Source organism: Pinus tabuliformis, chromosome X, assembly GCF_031772625.1.
Source record: "Pinus tabuliformis cultivar Carrire ecotype Pingquan chromosome X, CPIR1, whole genome shotgun sequence".
Lineage (NCBI taxonomy): Eukaryota > Viridiplantae > Streptophyta > Pinopsida > Pinales > Pinaceae > Pinus > Pinus tabuliformis.
This window is the reverse complement of record NC_142308.1, coordinates 363,032,117-363,040,254: the sequence shown is the minus strand read 5'-3', so window position 1 is coordinate 363,040,254 and position 8,138 is coordinate 363,032,117. Positions and strand designations below refer to the sequence as shown.

General features: G+C 42.2%; 1 pseudogene; it reads left to right on the top strand.

Moving 5' to 3' along the window:
- The first annotated feature begins 6,085 nt into the window (after window positions 1–6,085).
- The window catches only part of LOC149140004 (pyrophosphate-energized vacuolar membrane proton pump 1 pseudogene), a 193,206-nt pseudogene continuing 191,153 nt past the window's right edge, over window positions 6,086–8,138 (top strand).

Genomic DNA, 8,138 nt, shown 5'->3' with positions numbered 1-8,138 from the left:
GGAATTTTCTCGTGTAACGTACCCGACTGAGTGTAAACTAAGTCAAGGTATTGTGCCTGAGCAATGACTTGCTCCTCAGTAACTACTCCGGCCTTAGCTACATCTTCAGTAATTCTTGGTAATAATGATTTGACAAACCATTCAGCTAAGATTTGGTCCGGGATAAAAACTTTCACTAATCTTCTTCGACGTCTCCACTCATGGATGTGATCAGAAATGTACGTGGATGTCGATTGTTTTAGCGAAGTTAATAATTCTGTACCATTATCGTATCTGACTGGTAACTGAAAATGAGTTAAGAACGAGGTAGCTAACTGGCTAAAGTTGTAAAAAGAGGCCCGTGGTAACTCAATGTACCACTTGGCTGCGAGACCAATGAGTGTACGCTGGAAAAGACGTAAGCGGATGGAATCATCTGAGATGGAATTTGATGCACACCAGAGGTGGTAAGTCATCACGTGATTAGACGGATCCTCTCCAGACTTACCTTCGAACTTGGGTATATCGCTGGGCAACTTATTTGGCATTGGCGGCCAGAACTGAAGATATTGAATTGGATCGTTCGTTAGGCGCGTCAAGTCGGGTAAATCTAAAGTCGCAATAAACGGTAACTGCCGGTTAGGATCTCTAAAACTCTGAGTCACAATACCAGCCCCAGGAGGAGGATATCCAGGATAACTAGGAACAGGAGTCGCATTTGGGATATTATATCCTCCTGGAAAACCAGGATTAACCGGACCGTACTGGGGTTGCTGAGGTTGTTGATAAGTGTACCCAGGATACGGTTGATACTGGTAAACCGGTTGTTGGGCAGCTTGCCCAGGTTGATACTGTCCCTGGTACGGAGGTTGAACAAATTGAGGTTGAGTAGTAACAACCGTACTTGTACCAGGTTGGCCTGCAGGCATCTGGACTGTGGTTTGAACCGTGGGTCCAGACAACGGTACAGATGTCTGAGGAGTGGTTACAGGGACAGTAGAAACCGGAGCTGCCGATACTCCAGAAGTAAGCATGGTAGATGAAGCGGTAGTTGCTGCAGCCGTGTGAGGTGGAGTACCAGGTGCAATTGGCGGCTGAGTAACTACGGAAGTTACAGGGGTCTGAACACTTGACTGGACAGGTTGCGGTTGCTGGGGTGGACCAGGAACTGCAGGTTGTCCTGCTTGAGGTACCGACTGTATACTTGGTTGCGACATCTGTTGACCCTGTGACGGATCCCATGTTAACATTCCAGGGTATTGACTCGTAACAGGTTGAGGATACTGAGATCCATAGCCGTATTGAGGATAGGGTTGATAACTGTAAGGTGCAGTCCCATATGATTGCCCTTGAGGTTGCCCCCCAGTCACTAATGAAGTACCTTGAGGTTGCCCCCCAGGCATTAACGAAGGTTGCCCCCCAGGCGGTAATTGGCCACCTTGAGGTTGGTTAATGGGAGTTGAACCTGACATCATATAAACGTCACCTATACTCAATGGTACATTACCACTGTTTCCAACTAATAACCCATGATCAATGGGTTGAGGAGATGCTCCCGCAAAGGTACCAGAAAGTGATTGATACCCAGTAGGAACAGAAGGACCGCCATGTAAAAATGATTCAGGACTTTGTGAAAACACAGATGACTGACCAGACATATTTACAGGAGAATGAATTCCTCTAGGTGGAATAGGAGTACGAGGTGTAGAAAAACCTACTGAGTTGTCTAAAAAATTGGTTAATGCAAGGTACCAAGATTCACTTCTAGGAGGACTGTAAAAGATGGATTCACGCTCCCTTAGATCAAGGGTAATTAGATCTTCAGAATCAGAAACGCCTATTTCTTCCTCTGGAACAAGTTCTTCTATAGCAATTAATCCAACAGGAAGATTTTCGGTGATAATTCTTTCTATTCTTGGTGAATCAGGAACACTAGGAGTTGGAGTAACAGGTTCGGAAATTTCAGGTTCTTCGCCTGTTTCACTGGCAGATGAAAAACTACCAGCAAGCTCGGAAACTGTAACAGCTTCGGGATTGTAACCTGTTTCTAAACTTTGGTAATCTGGATGGACTACCAAGGAAGATTCTCCTTCTTCAGGTGAACCTACTCTACTGCCACTAGGAGGAGTTACAAGGACCTTTAACCCTTCTAAATTACCTGGGTCGTCTCGAGGAGGGGATCCCCTAAGTCTACGGGATCTTCTCAACAATTCGGCCACAGAAACAACTTCAGGAGACTGGCCCGCAATTCGACGGGACCTTCTCGGTAATTCCGCCACAATTAAAGATTTTTAACTACAACACACGAAAACAAAGTAAAAAATTTCAAATCAAACCACCTAAAGTCTTCTAAAGAACCAAACAAATTTGAAGCACACGCCTAAATAATCTAGAGCGTCAAACCACACACAAACAGTAGTCTTCCGGACCAAAAGCGCTAGTTGGTGATTAGGCCCAACCTCGCAGGATTCAGTACAGAAATGGCGGGTGGAACAGTTACCCCGGCAACCTGCTTAATGAATAGACTGGACCAAGTTCCTCCACTTTAACCGTCTCGAAGTGAAGCGAACCCCCCAGAAAATCCAAGTGAGTATAACCGACGTCTGCTCCAGGTACAGTGGGACCTTCCCTCCACCGTCACCTTGGGTAGAATCCTAGATATTATGGCCACTAAGGTTACCAATCACAACAATTACACCTGGGGGAACAGTCTAAACTCCGACAGCACGCAAGGGCAGAGTAGCAAGCTCCAATCCCCTTACCGGCTCCTTGACAACAATCCAAGGTTTACCGATAAGTGACCCCTGGCTCCTCGACAATGGTTAATCCGAGGTTTACCGTTTGTAATACGTACTGCCTGGCGTCGTTCCCAACGAGGGAGGAATGATCCCCTCACTGGTTCGGACACGAGCTCGTGCTTCTCCTTTAAGAGGAGCTTTCCCAGAATGTAACTGAAACAATTGGATTTGTTCTACTCAAGATAGACTATCTGTTTGGTTTTGTAGTCTTGGAGAGTTAAGTACTCACCTACTCCAAGACCCTAGCCTAAGCTATGTTGGTGCTTCAGAGCCCTAGAAAAATAAAGATTACTAGATTGATTTTAATTTAAGCGTTACTTTTAAGGTTGTTTCTTAAGTCAAAAGGTGATGGAAGTGAAACCAGTGGTGTGTTGACTCGACTCGAAACCACTACAAAATGCACCTAGAATGATTTATCCACTACTTTACTTTTTCGATGAATTGCTTAACTAAAAAGTTGAGAGAATGCAATCTTTATAAAAGCAACTTCTTAATTGAAGACAATCAAAGAAACAATTCGTTTTTCTTTTCCAAGCATAAAAACATAACCTCTCTTTACATGCACGAAAAAAACTCTTTTCTTCTTTCAAAAACAAAAAGCTACTTGAAACAAGACTTTTAAAGAAGATGTTTTTGTATTTTTCTTTTAATAAAGCAAATAAATCTAATATAACCAAAAATCAATCTTAACAACTCTTAAAATCTATGAAAATGCACTCATAAGCAAACTAAAGGCAAATTTACTCTAAGCAATCTTAACGAGGCCAAAACTAACAATGATTATTTCTAAGGTGTTTTACTTGATCACAATCAAATCAAGGACTAGCTTATTGCAGAACCAAAAACTAGCCAAAACAAAACTCTAATCTTTTTGTTCTTTTTGTAAAATGGAAATCAATACTTTATAAACAAGCAATTCGAAATTTGACCCAAAACAACTCAAATGGCAAGTTGCTCACACAAGGAGACTTTACGACAGGCCCGACTTCTAAGAAGGTTGACTAACCAGAGAGATCTAAGGCTGGACAACTTTCTACTATCAAAGTCACTACAAAACCTATCCAAAAATCAAACCCTAGGTCTAAACTTCGTTGAAAACCACTAAAACACTCAAAGCTCACAAAACAAGTTCAGGTGAAAATTCTTGACAGGGTACTAAAGGATCTGGGCAGAAAACACTAAGGAAAATCAAAATCTAAAAGCAATTTAAAGCAAAAATGGAATTTTCTTAAGTTTTACAGGAAGACGCAGGCAACCCGTTGTCACAGGTGCGGCCCCGCTCTGTGCAAACGGCAACAGCGCGTCCAAAGACGCACTGTGCAGTACTCAGAGGGTGCGTCCTTCTGGAAAAATGAAGAAAAACCAAATCTAACTAAATCTAAAGCTAAGCCACCCAAATACTAATTCTCACAGTCAAAAACCAGAAAATAAAAATGATTTTCTCAAAGCAAAGTTCATATAAAGGAAAAGACTCTCTCATTAATGGATTCCCCAGTGGAGTCGCCAATTTGTCACACGGAATTGTCAAGGGTGCGGACACGACTGACCTTCCTAGAAGTCTAAGACATTCTAATGACAAACAAGACAAAATGGAGTGATCTTTCTCTAAATACACCTTTTACAACATGAAAACTACAAGTGTTTAGGCTTACCTTATTCCAAAACGCTGTTGTTGAAGTCCGTTCTTGACGATCCGGATGAGCTCCTCCTTCAAGTCAATTCCTGCAACCACAAACAATCAAACAATTACCAAGCACTTGCATTTCATATAATAAAACATATATTCAACATGCAGACCAAGGAACACATGAAATAACTCATTAACACAAGCTATTGAGAAAAATAAACCAGTTTGTATTAATAACGAAACAAAGAAACTCTTACAACCTGGCCTTGGTGTTGTGCAAGTTCCTCCCAGGGTCCATCAAGGGTTTTCCTCTACTTTGACAAAGCTCACCCTCTTCCAAGTAGAATCAAGTAAAGACAATCTCTCCTCACAAAGGCTCTAATGGAAGACCTAAATCCTGCAGCATTTACCCAAAGAAAATGTATAGCTCCAACCTCCTTTCCTTCTGGCTCAATGTCTTTATTTATAGTGCTGTAAAGAGGTTATTCAGGTCCACTATCAATGGGATCATCCCCCTCTTTGGGTGGGATAGCTCCCTTATTGATGGGATAAGTTCCCCCTTAATAGAGATACATGAACCAACTGGAGGCGCATCCATTTCATCAAACCGACCTCTAGAATGTTCTAGAAGTAACCACAAGTAACTTTTTCAAGATAAAACTCGCGCATTTTGCCTTTTACAGAGGGACGCACCTGTCCCTTAACATACAGAGCGTCCATGGACGCAGATTTTGTGAACATGGTCAGCGTCCCCGCAGGTAAGGCTAGAGAGAACCTGCGACCCCAGAGATAAACATAGTTTTTACAAGACTTTCTCTCTTCTTTGAGTTTGAGATGGATAACAGAGGCATGAGACTTGCCTAAGAGGGTAGCATGACTGTTGATTTGAGCCATACTAACTGTAAGTAGTCAAGGTGACATTGTGACCATGCAGCAGCAGCAGCGTGAACGGGCAGAGTTGAACGTGGAAACGATTGCATGCAGCTCAGATCCAGCCAGAGGACACCTGCACAAGGAAAAGCAATCAGAAATCATTAGCCAAGCCTCATGCAATCAAAGAATTAGAGCATGCAGCAGCAAGAAGCTTCACAAGCAGCCGTTTGGCTTCAGGTACGTGACAAAACCTATTCCTCTATTGCATGAATCTAATTCAAGAACTGCATGAATGAATGGAGTGATGGAATTAAGCCATGAATTTAGGAAGGTTCACTTGATGTCCAGTTCTCTAGCAAGTCACGCAGCATGCAGGGGTCAGCCATGCACGTGAAAGTCAAAAAAACGGACAGTTAGTGTCAGCTGCTTGAACTCCAGTGCAGCGGATCAAGAAGAAAACATACGGTTCATAAGTAGAACATGCAGTTCACGATAGCCTAACTGTCTGCATGGCCAACACATGTCTCTGCCACCTCACTCCAAAAATCACACAGAAATCTGAGCGCTCAGCTGTTGGTCAACTTGCACTTGCAACATGATTCACTCGAAGTGTATTCAAATTCAGGTATTGCTTCCCTTTTTGTGAAGTTACATACTCTGAAATGCGAGCTCATGCTGTGGAACTATAGTTTGTCTTGTCTCAAGATGGAGATAAACGAAAATTAGCAGAACATCTTGGAGAAAAATATATGAAATGGTTAGCAAAACTTATTTCAACATCTTCAAATATGGTCTTGGCGGTTCTTCCATGGCTCTGTTTGGCAGCGTAGGTGGTGGTATTTACACCAAAGTAGCAGATGTAGGTGCTGATCTTGTTGGCAAGGTTGAGAGGAACATTCCTGAAGACAATCCACGCAACCCAGCTGTCATTGCTGATAATGTTGGTGACAATGTTGGAGATATCGCTGGTATGGGATCAGATCTATTTGGGTCATATGCTGAATCTTCCTGTGTAGCTCTGGTTGTTGCATCCATATCATCATTTGGAAACTCTCATGATCTTACTGCCATGTGTTATCCCTTGCTTATTAGTTCAATGGGTATCATTGCTTGCTTAATCACAACTCTGTTTGCAACTAACATATTTGAGATCAAGGCTGTGAAGGAAATTGAGCCTGCATTGAAAAAGCAACTTATTATCTCCACAGTAGTGATGACTATTGGCATTGTTGCTGTGAGCCTAGTTGCATTGCCTTCATCCTTCACTATCTTCAATTTTGTTGCCCATAAGGTTGTAAAGAACTGGGAGCTTTTCTTCTGTGGTGCTATTGGTTTGTGGTCTGGCCTTGTTATTGGTTTTGTCACTGAGTACTACACTAGTAATGCTTACAGCCCTGTCCAAGATATTGCCGATTCATGCAGGACTGGAGTAGCAACTAATGTTATATTTGGGTTGGCTTTGGGATACAAATCTATTATTATTCTCATATTTGCTATTGCAGTAAGCATTTTATAAAGAAAAGAAAGCTTCCGCAGCCGGAAAGTATTGTCATGTTAGGAACAGAAACGTGAATCAAGGTTAACCAATGGAAAAACAGTGATTTAAAGGCCTGGAAACACTTTTTCCCATCCAGCTTTGGCATGCAATATCTATTCTCGGGTAGTTCATTGTACGTGTGTGCTTTTATAATACATTAGACTTTCCATTTGTGTTGGATTCGTCAGCTTTCAGGCAGCGCAGTTCAAGGAGAAGGCACCCCCAGCCAAGCAAGTAAAATCAGTGAAATTGGTTCTACAGGAAGTTAGCAGACTGTTCTACAGGAAGCCAGCGAACAGTTTCTACAGGAAAGTTTGAAAAGAGGGAAGCCAAAGGAGAAATCGGCCAAGATGATTAGCCAAGGAAGCCACCAGGGCTATCAAAGACGAGGAGAGAGATTGGTTGCTCAGAGGATGAGCAACACTTTCAGTAGGGGGGTGATGATGAGCCCCAAAAATGTACAATTATTTGGGCTCATTCAACCTCCTAATTTGGCTTAGTCCACCATTCTCATTTGTTTATTGCATGTTTTTTATTATTTTTATGTTAATAGAGTGAATTTGGTTAGTCATTATGCCAACAAGTCTAATGGGTGCTTTGTGTAGCCTTTTTGGTCAACTTGGAGACAAAATGGAAGGTCTTAATGAGCACTTGGCAGCCAAATTCGTGGGAGAACAAGCTAGAGGATTTGTAGGAAGGTGTCCCCCTCATTTATGGGCCCTTACCTCAAATTCTCCACCATCAGCTCGGAGTTCAAGGGCCACCGAATCAATCAGCACAAGGGCAGCCAAGCAAGTCAAGTAGGACTGCTGTTAACTACAAGTCTTGGGCAGCCAAGTCCCTAACTTTTAGGAGGACTGTTGGGTCCTCAAATTGTATAAATAAGAAGGCTTGGGGCCTCATGGGGGTTAGCCAGTTAGTCATTTTGTTTTAGCCATTAGTTAGCTAGTTGGTAGTCATTTTTTTGTAGCTAGTGGTTAGTCATTTCGTAGCAGCTAGTTAGTCAATTTGGTTTTTTCTCTTTGTAAGCTAGTTTTGGCATGATGTTAGACTTTTGATGATTTAATAAAAGCAAGCAGTTTTGGATCAAATTCTGAGTTTTTAAAGGAACCTAAAGCTCTCGGGATTGGGCCCAACCTGAGAGCTCAGGCCTCCTTCCTTTGTATCAATATTGTTCCTTTAGCATTTCGTTTCCATTTTCCTTTACATGCATTCGAGTATAGCTGCTGATTTAGATTTCCTGTAGTGGTTAAACAGTTGCTGATTTGGATTTCCTGTAGAAGTTAAACAGATTGGTTTTATCAGTTAGAATTGTTGTAGTTGT